This window comes from Coregonus lavaretus (assembly GCF_964263955.1).
Source record: "Coregonus lavaretus genome assembly, chromosome: 10".
Classification (NCBI taxonomy): Eukaryota; Metazoa; Chordata; class Actinopteri; order Salmoniformes; family Salmonidae; genus Coregonus; species Coregonus lavaretus.
In genome coordinates, this window is record NC_139997.1 from 38,521,112 (window position 1) to 38,536,689 (window position 15,578).

Here is a 15,578-nt window from a genome sequence, read left to right on the forward strand (position 1 = left end):
AGCAGTGTCTTAATAGGAGATCAGTGATCAATGTTCCCTCAAAGCAATTTCAGGTCTGCTGAGCGCAAACTTCTGTGCAACTTCCGGCTCGCATTTACAGTGAGGTCATACCCGCTTTAATTTACAGTTTTAACAGTGGCCAAGTAGGCTACTGTGGCTATTTGTTCATAATGTTGGGCTACTAGAGTTGCCTACCATCAAAAACAATGGAGTAGATGCAGCACACGCCCATGAGGATGAAGAGACAGTTGCTCAGGCGATAGGCGTCCTGGGCCTCATAGCGCTCCCTCTGGCTGCTCACAAGGTCCCTGAAGCCGATGGTGCTGAAGGCCACAAAGCAGAAGTACAGGGAGTCCACGTAGCTCCAGTCCTCCATGGAGCAGTACAGAGAGGAGGCGCTGCAGGCGATCAGCACAGACGCCACCCCCAGGATCAGCATCACGTAGTAGACAGAGGGCTTCCAGCCCTCCAGACTGTCCTCCTCACTGCGGGGCTCCTCGATCCCAGACACAGGCCCCACCCCCGAGCGCCTCATCCTCTGCTCGTGACACCAGCACATGATGTAGGCTAGCATGGTGATGATCCTCTCCAGGAAGAGCCAATGAAGCCATAGAAGATCAGGAATATCTTACATGGGATGGTTGCTGGGGTGGTCATACCAAAGCCTGGTGGGAAATTGTACAAAAGAGAAGGGTCATTGTGCCAATTGTTTGTCAAATAAGTGGCTTTACATTTGTTCTTACTTAGCACTAGATGTCGAAATGACAAAAGATGTGGAGTGGCTATTGATATAAGTGTTTTCGTTTCATACCATGAATGTAAGAGATCATCATTTCACAGTACTGGGCACTTCCAAATTATGTTGACATGAACTCATGAAGACAGGAGCTGAGAGAAAGAAGGGATGAGATGGAAACATTAACAATGTTCAGTCACGAGTAGTGATCACATAAAAAAAGCTAAAGCCCCAGAAAAGCTAAACGACCTCACATGCCCAGATTCAACTAATTTGACAATTAGTGCCTCGGAGTCTCACCGATCATCAATCTAATCCCCTCCCAGCTTCCTCTTGTCATCCCCATCATCTACTCAATAAATCCTCTACATTATACTGTGTCTCTACATGACAGCAAATAACTTTTGCATCTTAAATACCCTTACTCTGACCCTCACAGAGAGCAGCTGTCCAACTCACCGATGGTGGACACTACCGTGCCGACAAAGTAGAAGGCTCCAGAGAAGTCCCAGCGGGGCCTATGAGCGTCCACTCTGATCCCAGTCCCGTTGGCCTCTTCATACTGGCGCAAAAGCGCGTGCAGGGCTCCCAGGCTTACCTGGTGGCTCAGGGTGAAGTTGTCCAGCTGCTGGTCCCAGAGGAGGCGGGCGCGGAGCTCGGAGGGGTGCTCCAGGGTGGAGAACACAGCCGCCCCACACAGCAGGTAGAGCAGGATGAGCCCTGCCAGCAGGCAGAAGCGGGCGTTGTCCTCATTGAGGGGCGGCCGGGGGCAGCAGTCACCACTCCGTTTACGAGCCATGAGTGCAGCTAGCCCAGCACAGATACACCACCGCACTAACATACAGTGCCTTGCAAAAGTATTCAACCCCCTTGGCGTTTTTCATATTTTGTTATATTACAACCTGTAATTTAAATAGATTTTTATTTGGATTTCATGTAATGGACATACACAAAATAGTCCAAATTGGTGAAGTGAAATGAAAATAAAGTACTTGTTTCAAAAAATGCAAAAAAAATAATAACGGAAAAGTGGTGCGTGCATATGTATTCACCCCATTTGCTATGAAGCCCCTAAATAAGATCTGGTGCAACCAATTACCTTCAGAAGTCACATAATTAGTTAAATAAAGTTAACCTGTGTGCAATCTAAGTGTCACATGATCTGTCACATTATCTCAGTATATATACACCTGTTCTGAAAGGCCCCAGAGTCTGCAACACCACTAAGCAAGGGGCACCACCAAGCAAGCGGCACCATGAACTCCTGAGTGGCGCAGTGGTCTAAGGCACTGCATCGCAGTGCTAACTGTGCCACTAGAGATCCTGGTTCGTATCCAGGCTCTGTCGCAGCCGGCCGCGACCGGGAGACTCATGGGCGGCGAACAATTGGCCCAGCGTCGTCCAGGGTAGGGGAGGGAATGGCCGGCAGGGATGTAGCTCAGTTGATAGAGCATGGCATTTGCAACGCCAGGGTTGTGGGTTCGATTCCCACGGGGGGCCAGTATAAAAAAATATGTATTCACTAACTGTAAGTCGCTCTGGATAAGAGCGTCTGCTAAATGACGTAAATGTAAAATGAAGACCAAGGAGCTCTCCAAACAGGTTAGGGACAAAGTTGTGGAGAAGTACAGATCAGGGTTGGGTTATAAAAAAATTATCAGAAACTTCCACGGAGCACCATTAAATCCATTATAAAAAAATTGAAAGAATATGGCACCACAACAAACCTGCCAAGAGAGGGCTGCCCACCAAAACTCATGGACCAGGCAAGGAGGGCATTCATCAGAGAGGCAACAAAGAGACCAAAGATAACCCTGAAGGAGCTGCAAAGCTCCACAATGGAGATTGGAGTATCTGTCCATAGGACCACTTTAAGCCGTACACTCCACAGAGCTGGGCTTTACAGAAGAGTGGCCAGAAAAAAGCCATTGCTTTAAGAAAAAAATAAGCAAACACGTTTGGTGTTCTCCAAAAGCCATGTGGGAGACTCCCCAAACATATGGAAGAAGGTACTCTGGTCAGATGAGACTAAAATTGAGCTTTTTGGCCATCAAGGAAAACACTATGTCTGGCGCAAACCCAACACCTCTCATCACCCCGAGAACACCATCCCCACAGTGAAGCATGGTGGTGGCAGCATCATGCTGTGGGGACGTTTTTCATCGGCAGGGACTGGGAAACTGGTCAGAATTGAAGGAATGATGGATGGCGCTAAATACAGGGAAATTCTTGAGGGAGACCTGTTTCAGTCTTCCAGAGATTTGAAACTGGGACAGAGGTTCACCTTCCAGCAGGACAATGACCCTAAGCATACTGCTAAAGCAACACTCGAGTGGTTTAAGGGAAAACATTTAAATGTCTTGGAATGGCCTAGTCAAAGCCCAGACCTCACTCCAATTGAGAATTTGTGGTATGACTTAAAGATTGCTGTACACCAGCGGAACCCATCCAACTTGAAGGAGCTGGAGCAGTTTTGCCTTGAAGAATGGGCAAAAATCCCAGTGGCTAGATGTGCCAAGCTTATAGAGACATACCCCAAGAGATTTGCAGCTGTAATTGCTGCAAAAGGTGGCTCTACAAGGTATTGACTTGGGGGGGGGGGGGGGGGGGGGGGTGAATAGTTATGTATGCTCAAGTTTTCAGTTTTTTCTTTTCTTATTTCTTGTTTGTTTCACAATAACTAATATGTTGCATCTTCAAAGTGGTAGGCACGTTGTGTAAATCAAATGATACAAACCCCCCCAAAATCAATTTTAATTCCAGGTTGTAAGGCAACAAAACAGAAAGAAATGCCAAGGGGGGTGAATACTTTCTGCCTGTCTGAGCCTGCCTTATTAACACCACTCACTACACATACATCACACACACCAAACTACAACACACACACAAACATACAAGCTTAATATACCCTAAAATGCTAAACAAAGTGGGTACCCACACAGAAAACCTATACACACAGCTGCCCCCCGAGGCCAGTGGATGTTGATGGTTGGTCCATTCAGAGCGCTCTCAATGTGGTGTAATGTCTTGAGTGGTCATTCACCTCTATGAGTTCTGAATCTGATGATGTGCCCACTGATAAAAGAGGACTCCTGACTGTCTGGTCACAGTGTATGACTATGAAATCCTGCACTGGTCTGTGAACAAGATACAGGTACTACTGGGTAATTAACTTGGTATTGGCATTGTTTTCAATCAACAAGTAGAAATCCTTTTTCCATCTTCTCTCAAAATGTGTATGTTCATTTACTGACATCTGTCTTGTAAAGTAAAACCATCATGAATCACTAGAGCTCCTTACTTTGTCTGAATATCAAAGAGCATCATTAAAACCTACGCCTCTCATACTTTTTTTTACATGAATTGCTCAGAAGGCTTCTCGATAATTCATATCACATATTATCTGAAATATAAAGAGAAACAAAACATACCTGATTTTTTAGATCTTGATTAATCCGATAATTCCACACTTTATTCAAACAGTTTTTGCCCATCGCCATGGTGAGACTTGATCCGCAGTTTGAGGTACCTGCACAGAGCGTGCTTTTCCGAGGATCTGATGATCAGTGACCATGGAGATGAGAGGGAGTGAGAGAGAGAGCGAGAGAGAGAGCGAGAGCAGATAGAACCCATGTGTGCAAGCATACCTTGATTGGTGTAATCATTTCTAGATTTCAGAAGCTTTTCTATTCAGGTCCTCCAACCTGTAATCAACATTCAATCTAATATTCCCTCTCACTGGGCAGACAGTGACTGATGGTCTTCAATATATTATTGATATGCAAATACTGTATCTTAACTGATTAAAACACTGGATTTGGACTGTAAACTGATTAAAACACAGCAACTTGTTATTCAACAGTTTAATTGTTTTTAGAGAACATTTTGCCTGCAACATCTGACTGCAAATGTGGCATTCAAATACATTAGACCTTCAGAGGTCTTCTGAGGTGGTTCACAGCTCATTGATTAAACTCTTATCAGGCTTCATCAACTGATTAACTGAGTCTAATTTTCAGACAACCAACACATAATTTATTTTCTCCTCTCTCTTTTGTTTCTGTACCAAATGCCTCAGCTACAAGTTGTGCCTCCTCTCTGTTGTAGGTTGTGTGGGAGGGATGGCTTTGTTCTCCCTGACTGCTCTTTTGTGTTTGTCCATCTGCCTTTAATCTTGGATGAGGGCTGAAGGAGGGGCATTGGTCCATGCTATGACACTAGATCACTGAGTGCCCAGGTGCAGAAGAAAGCGGCTGTGCATGAATGAGTGACACCTGCCTTTACACCTATAGTGCTTTCAGAAAGTATTCATACCCCTTGACCTTTTCCACATTCTGTTGTGTTACAGCCTGAATTTAAAATGGATTAAATTGAGATTATCACTGGCATACACACAATACCCCATACTGTCAAAATTAAAAGCTGAAATGTCAATAAGTATTCAACCCCTTTGTTATGGCAAGCCTAAATAAGTTCAGGAGTAAAAATGTGCTTAACAAGTCACATAATAAGTTGCATGGACTCAGTCTGTGTGTAATAATAGTGTTTATTTATTTTATTTTTTTACCCTCTTTTCTCACCAATTTCGTGATATCCAATTGATAGTTACAGTCTTGTCCCATTGCTGCAACTCCCGTACGGACTCGGGAGAGGCAAAGGTCGAGAGCCATGCGTCCTCCGAAACACGACCCTGACAAGCCGCACTGCTTCTTGACACACTGCTTGCTTAACCCGGAAGCCAGCCGCACCAATGTGTCGGAGGAAACACCGTACAACAGGCGACCGAAGTCAGCGTGCATGCGCCCGGCCCGCCACAAGGAGTCACTAGAGCGCGGTGGGACAAGGACATCCCGGCCGGCCAAACCCTCCCCTAACCCGGATGACGCTGGGCCAATTGTGCGCCGGTAATAATAATGTTTAACATGATTTTTGAATGTCTACCACATCACTGTACCCCACACATACAATTATCTGTAAGGTCCCTCAGTCGAGCAGTGAATTTCAAACACAGATTCAGCCACAAAGACCAGGGAGGTTTTCCAATGCTTCGCAAAGAAGGACACCTGTTGGTAGATGGGTTTAAAAAAAAGCTGTCAATAACCTAAAACACAAGGCCAAATATACACTGGAGTTGCTTACCAAGACAACATTGAATTTTCCTGGGTGGCATAGTTACAGTTTAGACTTAAGTCGACTTGAAAATGTCTGTCAAGCAATGATCAACAACCAACTTGACAGAGCTTGAAGAATTTTTTTAAGAATATTGTGCAAATATTGTACAATCCAGGTGTGCAAAGCTCTTAGAGACTTACCCAAAAAGACAAAAAGCTGCTGCCAAAGGTGATTCTAACATGTATTGACTCAGGGGTGTGAACACTTATGTAATTAAACATTTCTGTATTTATTTTTCAATACATTTGCAAAAATGTCAAAAAACATGTTTTCACATCGTCATTATGGGGTAATGTGTGTAGATGGGTGAGAATTATTATTTTTAATCCATGTTGAATTCAGGCTGTAACACAACAAAATGTGGAATAAGTCAAGGGGTATGAATACTTTCTGAAGGCACTGTACAAAATATCCTTCAGCTGACTCTTCTTTTAGTGATTTCAGATCGTATATCAATGTGTCTAGGAAAGCCTATTTTAAGAGCATATCTGCTAGTACAAGTTTAATGCTGTAGTCTTGTGTTCATAAGTTCTATTTGCATCCATTATTTATCCGTCTTAAAATGTTCTTGTATCACTTACCACACTGACACTTTTCATGCTGTTATGCACAGAATGAAACATGGCAATGTCCCTAAATCATACAACTCATTCCTGTTCTTTATCCTGTGTTCAATAATTTGCCAAAAAAAGCATCACAACAGTCTCCCTTTTAATATAAATTCATTACAATAATTAAAATAAGGCAATATGTATCATATTAGACAATATATGAAGACAACATACAACAGATTGACAACAATTAAATCTGCCTTAGATAAGGCTAAAACTACGTTATGAAAATTATATCAAAAACATGGTTTAGATTAATTTAGGTTTGATAACAATCTAAACAGATTATTTGAATTAGATTGACTGGTGGAATTATTGGAACGTTCGCTAAATGTACATTGGTCTGGTCATCTCCTGGTCCATGACATAAAGCTTTTTATCCAGTATTCTTTGTACTGTAGCACAATCTTGCAATATGGTTGTTTGCAATACAGCAATAGGGGGAGAGAGAGAGTGCAGATAGAACCCATGTGTGCAGGCATACCTTGATTGGTGTAATCATTTCTTGATTTTAGAAGCTTTTCTATTCAGATACAGTGGTCAGTCAGAGATAGTGAGCTACAACAAAGAAGCTGTGTGTAAGCTGTGTTGGACTCATAGTAGGGGTGCAGAATCAAGTGCCTGTACTCGAGCAGCAAAAAGCAAAACCTGCTTCTCAACCGCTGCATTGATTTCCTCCTGTGAGGCACGTGGATTCTTCTGCACAAAGTCTGCAATGCTCTGGATACATTCTTTCTGTGGGGACAGAGGTAAAGCAAGCAGGTTAGCAAGTGTCTACCCAGACACATAAACATGAACCACATGAACACTACAGTCAGGGCCGGCTCTATGGGTTGGTAAAGCCAGGCATGGATCCCCCAGATAGAATTTGTGCCCCCCCAGTTTTGTTTCCCCATAAACATAACAAATGGTATATGAAGTACCCTGCCCGGTTTTGCCAATGTAGTGCTGCCAGGCCTGCCAGTTGCACAGACCGGGACAGAGGCTATATGCCGGGTGTACGCTCATGGTCTGAGGAGGGGTGAGGGAGGGGGGATGTAATAATGTCATATTTAGCATTTAAAATCCCAAAATGCATTCTGATTGGGCACCTAGCCATGCAATGTCACAAGGTACCGCCTTTATTGCCTTGTTTAGGAAGCTCATTGGATCCCAGTGCCATTAAAAAAATATATTATTACAGAGAGGCAGCTACAGCTAATAATAGCCTAGATAGCAGCTTCATTCAGTTTTGGTAACGGCGCGCTGAATAATTATAGCTAGTTGGCTAAGCTTTGATCAGCATGGATATCCAAAAATGGCTGGGCACTGCCAAGAGCAAAAAAACTGAGGACCACAATGTCGAGAGTGATGCCAAGCTCACCGACCAGCCTGCAGGCCCGACCACCAAGGTTGAGGAGCCTAGCAGCAAATGCAATAGCCGCCCATCCCCCACACTGCCTGCTGACCAACAAGATCAAGCAGAGCCAGGCCCTAGCACCAGCAGCACGAGGGTAACATCACAACAAGCACCTGCACCTCTATTACCCCAGCCACTGGAACCTGACGACCTGTTGAATCTAGCCCAAACTGAACCAATGGAATCAGAGTTTGTGGCTCGCACATTCTTGCAAAGTGAATTCACAACCACAGCCAGCAACAACAAATGGACCCCACTCAGTGTTCTTCAAAGATACAGCGGGCCTTTGTCAGCAATGCCGACTGTGCTGGTGGCACTGAAACATGATTAACATTTTTGGGGCATCTACAGCAATGTGTGAAAATTCGTTCACCACCCTGAAGAACATATTCATTGAACACAGACTCTGAACACAGAGCATGTTACATCAACGAAAAGTCCAACTTATCCAGCTGGCATTTGAGAGGGACCTCATATAGCTCAAATGAACAGCAAACCTGGTTTCTAAAAACAGATAAAGCAACACCTCACGGCACAACGCCTCTTCCCTATTTGACCTAGATAGTTTGTGTGTATGTATTGATATGTATTGATGTGGTTCTGTCTTTGAGCTGTTCTTGTCTATTAATGTTCTGTATTATGTCATGTTTAATTTTTTGTGTGGACCCCAGGAAGAGTAGCTGCTGCTTTTGCAACAGCTAAATGTGATCCTAATAAAATACCCAAAATACCTGACAAGTAAATTTAGCCTGGAAGGAGAATGAAAATAGAAACTTCTCATGAGGTTCAACACAGCATCGAGGAGGCTGCAACTCTTCTAAATGTTAAGCTGCAACCTCTATGGCCCTGGCTACCGTGCCAGAATTATTTATTCATTGGTTTTCCCTCATGTAAGCCTACTGGTTGTTTGGCAATTCTTTGTATGTAATGTATAGTTTAGGCCTTTGCTTTTTACTTCAATGCATCTTTTAGATGTATCTGTGATTCTTAATGTCATCGATTGCTTTTACGGGTCTAATTGCTATTGATAAATATACAGCTTTGCGTTATTTGATGGGTATAAGGACAGTGACCAATGTATCCTAATTGGTTGTGCTATGAGGTGAGCCCTGGCACAGTGCTCCTGTTGTCCTGGCTGTCCACTCCGATGGTGCTGAAATTGGCAGCGCATCTAACTTTATCCTTTCATCGGGCTCTTCAACATCACGTGCTTTCTTGTGTGCAAAATGACATTTGTTGTGTATATGGCTGCATTTCAGATAGGCCTACATTTTTTGTACATTTTGTATGTCGCAGAAATAGGACCAATACCGCGTGTAGCCTACTAAAAGAAGTAGGCATTACACAGTCATTGTGTGATAGGCTACTGTAAAAGTGGCGTCAATACTATGAAAACAACACATAGCCTACTTGTTCACCCCCCTCCCTGCTCTCTTGCTATAGCGTGTGTGTGTGTGTGTGTGTGTGTGTGTGTGTGTGTGTGAGAGAGAGAAACTCTCCCACACAGAAAATATTGCGCACCTGGAGAAGTAGCGGCTTGGTTATGCTTATTGCGTAGTGTCACAAATTCGACAGCAATGTAGCCTATAGTTCTAATTATTGAAGTTTAAGCTATGAAGCATGTAAGAATCTTTGATAGCCTAGTGGTGCTCATTCTGTCAAGCTGATCTGTGTGTGTTGGTATGTGCAAATTATGTGTAGGCCTACGACAGCTATTGCTGCATTTCGGATACTCTTGTATGTCGTAGTGGGGCGCATATCTTTCTTGTATTATTATTTAAAACAAAGGTTTTTGATATGTAGGACCATGGACTTAAAATGCCCGCTCAGGCAAGTCATCCTCGAGCCAGGCCTGACTACAGTATATTTGACAGGTTGTAATTTTAAAATTATAAAACGCGTGTCAACTTCTGCCAAGATTGTTTAGTATGTAGACTGCTCCTATAGACTATAATAATTGTCTTTCCATTCTGTTTCATCAATTCACCTTAAAAGCGTCCACTTCTCTTTGTCCTGTGAGACGGTTCATGAGCTCTTGTGCCACCTGAATGCCTGTGAAGGCCTTTAGGATCTCCTTGTCTTTTTCGCTGTCTGAATGGAGCCAGCCCAAAAGGGCTAACTGAAAAAAGAGAGGGCAAGTTAGCAACTAAGTACATGTTACAACAACCACATCTATGATCTTACAGGCACCACTCTTCATTCATTTATCAGCCAAACGACAGCCCTGCCCTGCAGTGCCACTTAGTTTTCTATAGCTGAGCTATGGGGCTGGAGAAATAACCACTCTCAAATTCAAAGACGGACCTATGGATGCAAGAACTGACATTCTTTATAAACAACAGAGTAAAACAACCTTGTATTTTGGGATATAATGGCATAAGACAAAATGGTATTTGAAGTACCCTGCCCGGTTTTGCCAATGTAGTGCTGCCGGGGATATCATTAATTCGAATGTCCACATTGAACAGATCAAACAGGCTCTAACCAATAATGTATATGCCTATGACCCTAACCAGAGCCATGTATTAAGATACATCTAAATATATGGCTCTGACTAACCAATCTATCTGCATGACATTATATCTATTAATTTGTTAGCAAGTAAATAAATCCAGGCTTTATCAATCGAAAATGCTGACCTGCTGGAATAACTGCGAATTGGACATTTCACCTGGGCACGATGATCCGCCGGACATCTTTTACGTAAAACAAATATAAAAGCTACTATAACAAGAATTCTGTAGATATGTAATTATCCGATTAAAATGAACAAAAATGTAGTCTCAATCTCAAAAGACTCACAGGCCAAGAACGAACGCCGTGTCTCCACTTCCTGTTTACATTTAACTACATTACTTCGTGTGCTAAGATCTGCTACGCAAATTACCGCCCCCTAGTGGCTATAGCGAGAACCTTACATATTAATATATAATAATAATATAATGGTATATATAAACTGGGTGGTTCGAGCCCTGAATGCTGATTGGCTGACAGCTGTGGAATATTTAGTATTTATTAGGATCCCCATTAGCCGCTGCAAAAGCATCAGCTACTCTTCCTGGGGTCCACATGAAACATTACATAATACATATTACAGAACATTATTAATCAAGGACTGAAATACATACATTTTAAACGTCACACATTGCCTATGTCTCTTCACAGTCCCATTTGTGCAGTAAGGTATTATTTTATCTGTTTTTTTTTACTTGTTTTATTGCTAGCTTGAGTTACCTGGGGGGCAGAGAGTTCCATGTAGTCATGGCTCTATTAAAAAATATATTTTGGACAGATTTTGGCGAGAGATAACCCTCTCGCTTCGCCTATTCCTCTCTGATAAGGCGTAGGGTCAAGGGGTCCATTTGGGATTGGGCCATTAGCTTTGTCTACTGTCTGGTGCAGACTGGCAATGTCTAAATTACTCAGGCATTTCTAATTTACTGTATATTTCATTAGCATTCAATCAAATCAATCAAATCAAAGTTTATTGGTCGCATACACAGTTTAGAAGATTTTATAGCAGGTGCAGCGAAATGCTTATGTTACTACCTCCTAACAATGCAGTAAAAGTATACAACAATTTTATTTTTATTTTTTTATTATAATACAAATATTAAATGCCATAACTTGACCTCTTGTCACACGTAAGCATTTAATAGTGTTAGCTAGACCTTTTACATAATAGTAAAATATACTTCCTATACTGATGATAAAGTCTTTAATCCAAAACACGTAAATGTAGCTAGATGAAAGTAAGTATTTTACAACAATGACCAGAGCAACTGGTCTGCTCAACCCAACAAACTCACTGGCCAGAGATTGACTTAAACATTTTCAGTGGTGTCCAGCTCTATGACAGAGTACATTGGTGCTGTCATACAGTTCAGATCCATGGCCATCGCTTAGGACAATACTGCACTTACTCAGCTACAGACTGAATGGAGTAGTAATCTGACTAGTGAATGATGAATGTAATACAGTGTATTATCCACATAACTATAGGTAGCTACAACAGAGGGTGTGAAGACGGAAATAGTGTTGGTTATCTCTCTGCCTTAGGTTTGGAGAAAGTTCCTAGTTGCTTTGTGTTCACATCTTTCAGCTGGTCTAGCTGTCTCTGTCCGCGCCGGTAAAGGTATTCTATGTGCATGACATCAGTCTTCTTGATGCTGGAGTTCTCTCGGAACTCATCCCGGATCCTGGGTAGAAAGCCTGGCTTGTCCTGGCCAGCACGCAGGAACTGGCGGTACAGAGACAACACCTGTTTCTGCAGCTTACTGTGGCGTGCCATGGTGTGGAACACAGGGCACCAGCAACACAGATGACCAGGGAGGACGACTGACCTGAGGATTAAGCAGTCTCACCGTTGACTAAGTCACAACTCATGCATCAGTGTGTAGATGAAGTGTCTCCTAAACCTATGGGAGAAAGACATAGTGGCTGGTGAAACAAGGATCTTATCTGGCCATGTTAGTTGTCATTATAAATCTTCTCTTATGGTTATAGCTAGGTGTGTTGCTGAAGATACAACTATAGCTAGTGTCCTAAATAATTTATTAGCGTCACGACAATGCCTCTTCACCCTCAGAAGGCTGAAAAGATTTGGCATGGGCCCTCAGATCCTCAAAAAGTTCTACAGCTGCACCATTGAGAGCATCTTGACTGGCTGCATCACCGCTTGGTATGGCAACTGCTTTGCATCCAACCGCAAGGCACTACAGAGTGTAGTGCGTACCGCCCAGTACATCACTGGGGCCAAGCGCTCTGCTATCCAGGATCTCTATACCAGGCAGTGTCAGAGGAAGGCCCTAAAAATGATCAAAGACTCCAGCCACCCAAGTGACTGTTCTCTCTGCTACCGGACAGCAAGCGGTACTGATGCACCAAGTCTGGAACCAACAGGACCCTGATCAGCTTCTACCCCGAGCCATAAGACTGATAATTAATTAACCAAATAGCTAACGGACAATCTGCATTTACCCTTTTTGCACTAACTCTTGACTCATCACATACGCTACTGCTACTGTTTACTATCTGTCACTTTATTCCTAGTTATATGTACATATCTACCTCAATTACCTCGTATGCCGGTTCCAGGCATAAGCGGTCGCTTAGGGCCCCCAGTAAGAATAATAGAATACACCAGGTGCAATTTCGAAATTTGGTTGTGCATCAGCAGTTTTTCTCTTGTTATGTCAGTCACTGACAGTTACTCAATTAGCCATGTCAGCTAACAACTTTTAGATTGGTAGTTTGTCTAGCCAGCTTTCTAAACTTGTAGTATTCATGGCTGAATACCGACAAGCACGCAGGGCACGTGCCCAGGGGCCCTGACCTCCAGGGGGCCCCCATTAATTTTGTTAGTCATTCTCACTCAGATATCATATTAACATGACATAAGTCATTACAAAATGTGTAGAATTGCAGGAAATTAGCTTTAAAACTGCAAAAATGTCTCCCCACCCCATGGCAAATGAGTAGAATTGCAGAAAACGTGCATTAAAACTGCATCATTTTCTCTACGCCCCATGGCAAAATGTGTAGAATTGCAGGAAATTAACTATAAAAACGTACATTTCTCTCCACCGTCAAGAGGGTGGTTACTATAATGTTTTACCGTGAGGTGGAGTGCCCCCCAACCACATCTTGCTTAGGGCCCCCAAAAGTATTGAGCCGTGCTGCCCTTGTATATAGCCAAGTTATCTTTCATCATTGTGTATCTATTATTACTTTTATTATAATGTGTTTTACTTTTCTATAACTTCTCAATTTTTTTCCTCTCTATGCATTGTTGGGAAGTAAAAACATTTCACTGTTAGTCCACACCTGCTGTTTACGAAGCATGTGACGAATACAATTTGATTTGAATGACAGCCCATGAACCCTATTATCCCTGATGATAAATAAAGTGTGGACAGTACAGCAACAGTATTATATCACTGAGTCACATCAATAAAATCCGAGAACTTCTAGCTTGCTCGCTTTCTGACTGACCTATTCAAACCACAAAGAAGAAAACTTTACAAAACATTTTACATATAGGCTATTACTGAAACACCACAATATGGGTTAAAGTCAATTAGCTAGATAGATAGCATAGCTAGCTAGCTGACTTTACAGGGGTAGATAGAACTGCTAGCTAGCTAGCCAGCCAGCTAACCTACCTTTGGCTTGACAGTCAGTGTCAACTTCGAAAATAGCTTCGCTGGTCTTTGACAATGAAGTGCGTCTCATATCAACTGTGAACCTTTCATTAATAACCTATTTAGCTACCACTTCAACAGTCTCAGCTAATATTGCTAACACACTACCACAGATGGAACAATGAGACAGATTTTTCACCGGATGTATAAATCTGACGCATCCGGTTGGCGTTTCCACTCACCACCAAATATGGGGAGTGGGAGAAGATTGAGCGAGATGGATTTTGGCCGATATTCCGCAAATTTTCTCATCGATCAAACATTTGATCTCAATATAGTTTTCTGTTCCAAAACTATAATCTGTTATGAACAGAGTGGCCTAAGTTTTGCTGACTTTACCCTTTGCCAAAGTTTCTAGAAAGGTGCATTGTTTTGGAGTGCAAGAGCGAATTGAATTATTGCACATGCGCACTTCACAGCGTAAGCGTTCCCTAACGGAAATATGCAAATACCAATAGGATCTCGCTAGCTCGTACTTGGCTCGGCCCACTATGATTCATTTGCTTCATTGAAAACGACAGTCTGTGGTCTATCTTGGGTTAGCTTTAAAAAATATTTGACACTAGCTAACACAGCACGACCTTAATGATAACTCATGTTATGTTTATGTTACGAAAGCCAAAGACGACGGTGCTATTGCTTTGGGTATTACACTTCCCTCTATTGGCTTGGATGTCTCACTTCACAATGTTGCTGTCAGCTCAAATCAAATCAAAGTTTATTGGTCACATGCACAAGATACAGGATGTAAATGGTACAGTGAAATGCTTACTTGCAAGCTCTCAGAAACAGTGCAATACACATTTATACAAACAAATACACAGTAAGTGATAAAGTAGTAAAAAATAAGAAAATTCGTAATGTTTGAAAATATATACATATAATAAGAATATACAGAATAGACAATGAAATTTGCTAAAGTGAGTAGGGACATGGTTGAGTAGCATAGATAAATAATTGTGACATGCCTTTCATTATTGTGATGACTATTATTTATCGAATAATTACCTACTATGTTTAATTGTTACTAGATTAATTTAATCATGTAACAATTAACTCATTAGGAATTTGGGGCACCACAGGAAAAGTTGTTTAATGAGTTACCGTTTCCCGAATTAACTAAAGATATCTTGATATCTCTGTTTCAATATGCTTTACATTGTAGTCACGACAGACAAAGATATTTATTTTTATTTTACCTTTATTTAACTAGGCAAGTCAGTTAAGAACAAATTCTTATTTACAATGATGGCCAAACCCGGACGATGCTGGGCCATTTGTGCGCCGCCCTATGGGACTCCCAATCACGGCCGGTTGTGATACAGCCTGGAATCGAACCAGGGGGTCTGTAGTGACGCCTGCACCACAGTTAAGCAAACTTTACTAGGCTTGTTGTCAACCCGCACATTCATACAGTACGTTCCAACTGGTTTCCGTTTCCTGTGTAACATCAATAT

At 42.3% G+C, this 15,578-nt stretch overlaps 2 long non-coding RNA genes and 1 pseudogene across 3 annotated transcripts; all 3 read right to left on the minus strand.

The window, feature by feature from the left end:
- Positions 1–181: 181 nt before the first annotated feature.
- Positions 182–1,535, minus strand: LOC311136327 (potassium channel subfamily K member 13-like; annotated as a pseudogene). The gene is made up of 2 exons: positions 1,196–1,535; positions 182–665 (listed from the first exon to the last, which is right to left on the minus strand). The product of its transcript is annotated as a potassium channel subfamily K member 13-like (transcript).
- Positions 1,536–6,602: 5,067 nt separating this feature from the next.
- Positions 6,603–10,779, minus strand: LOC311135692. Its single transcript, XR_014613808.1, has 3 exons — positions 10,558–10,779; positions 9,906–10,037; positions 6,603–7,254 (listed from the first exon to the last, which is right to left on the minus strand). It is a non-coding gene; the product is annotated as an uncharacterized lncRNA (long non-coding RNA).
- A 719-nt stretch (positions 10,780–11,498) lies between these two features.
- On the minus strand, positions 11,499–14,234 carry LOC311136040. Its single transcript, XR_014613836.1, has 2 exons — positions 14,083–14,234; positions 11,499–12,336 (listed from the first exon to the last, which is right to left on the minus strand). It is a non-coding gene; the product is annotated as an uncharacterized lncRNA (long non-coding RNA).
- Positions 14,235–15,578: the final 1,344 nt, after the last annotated feature.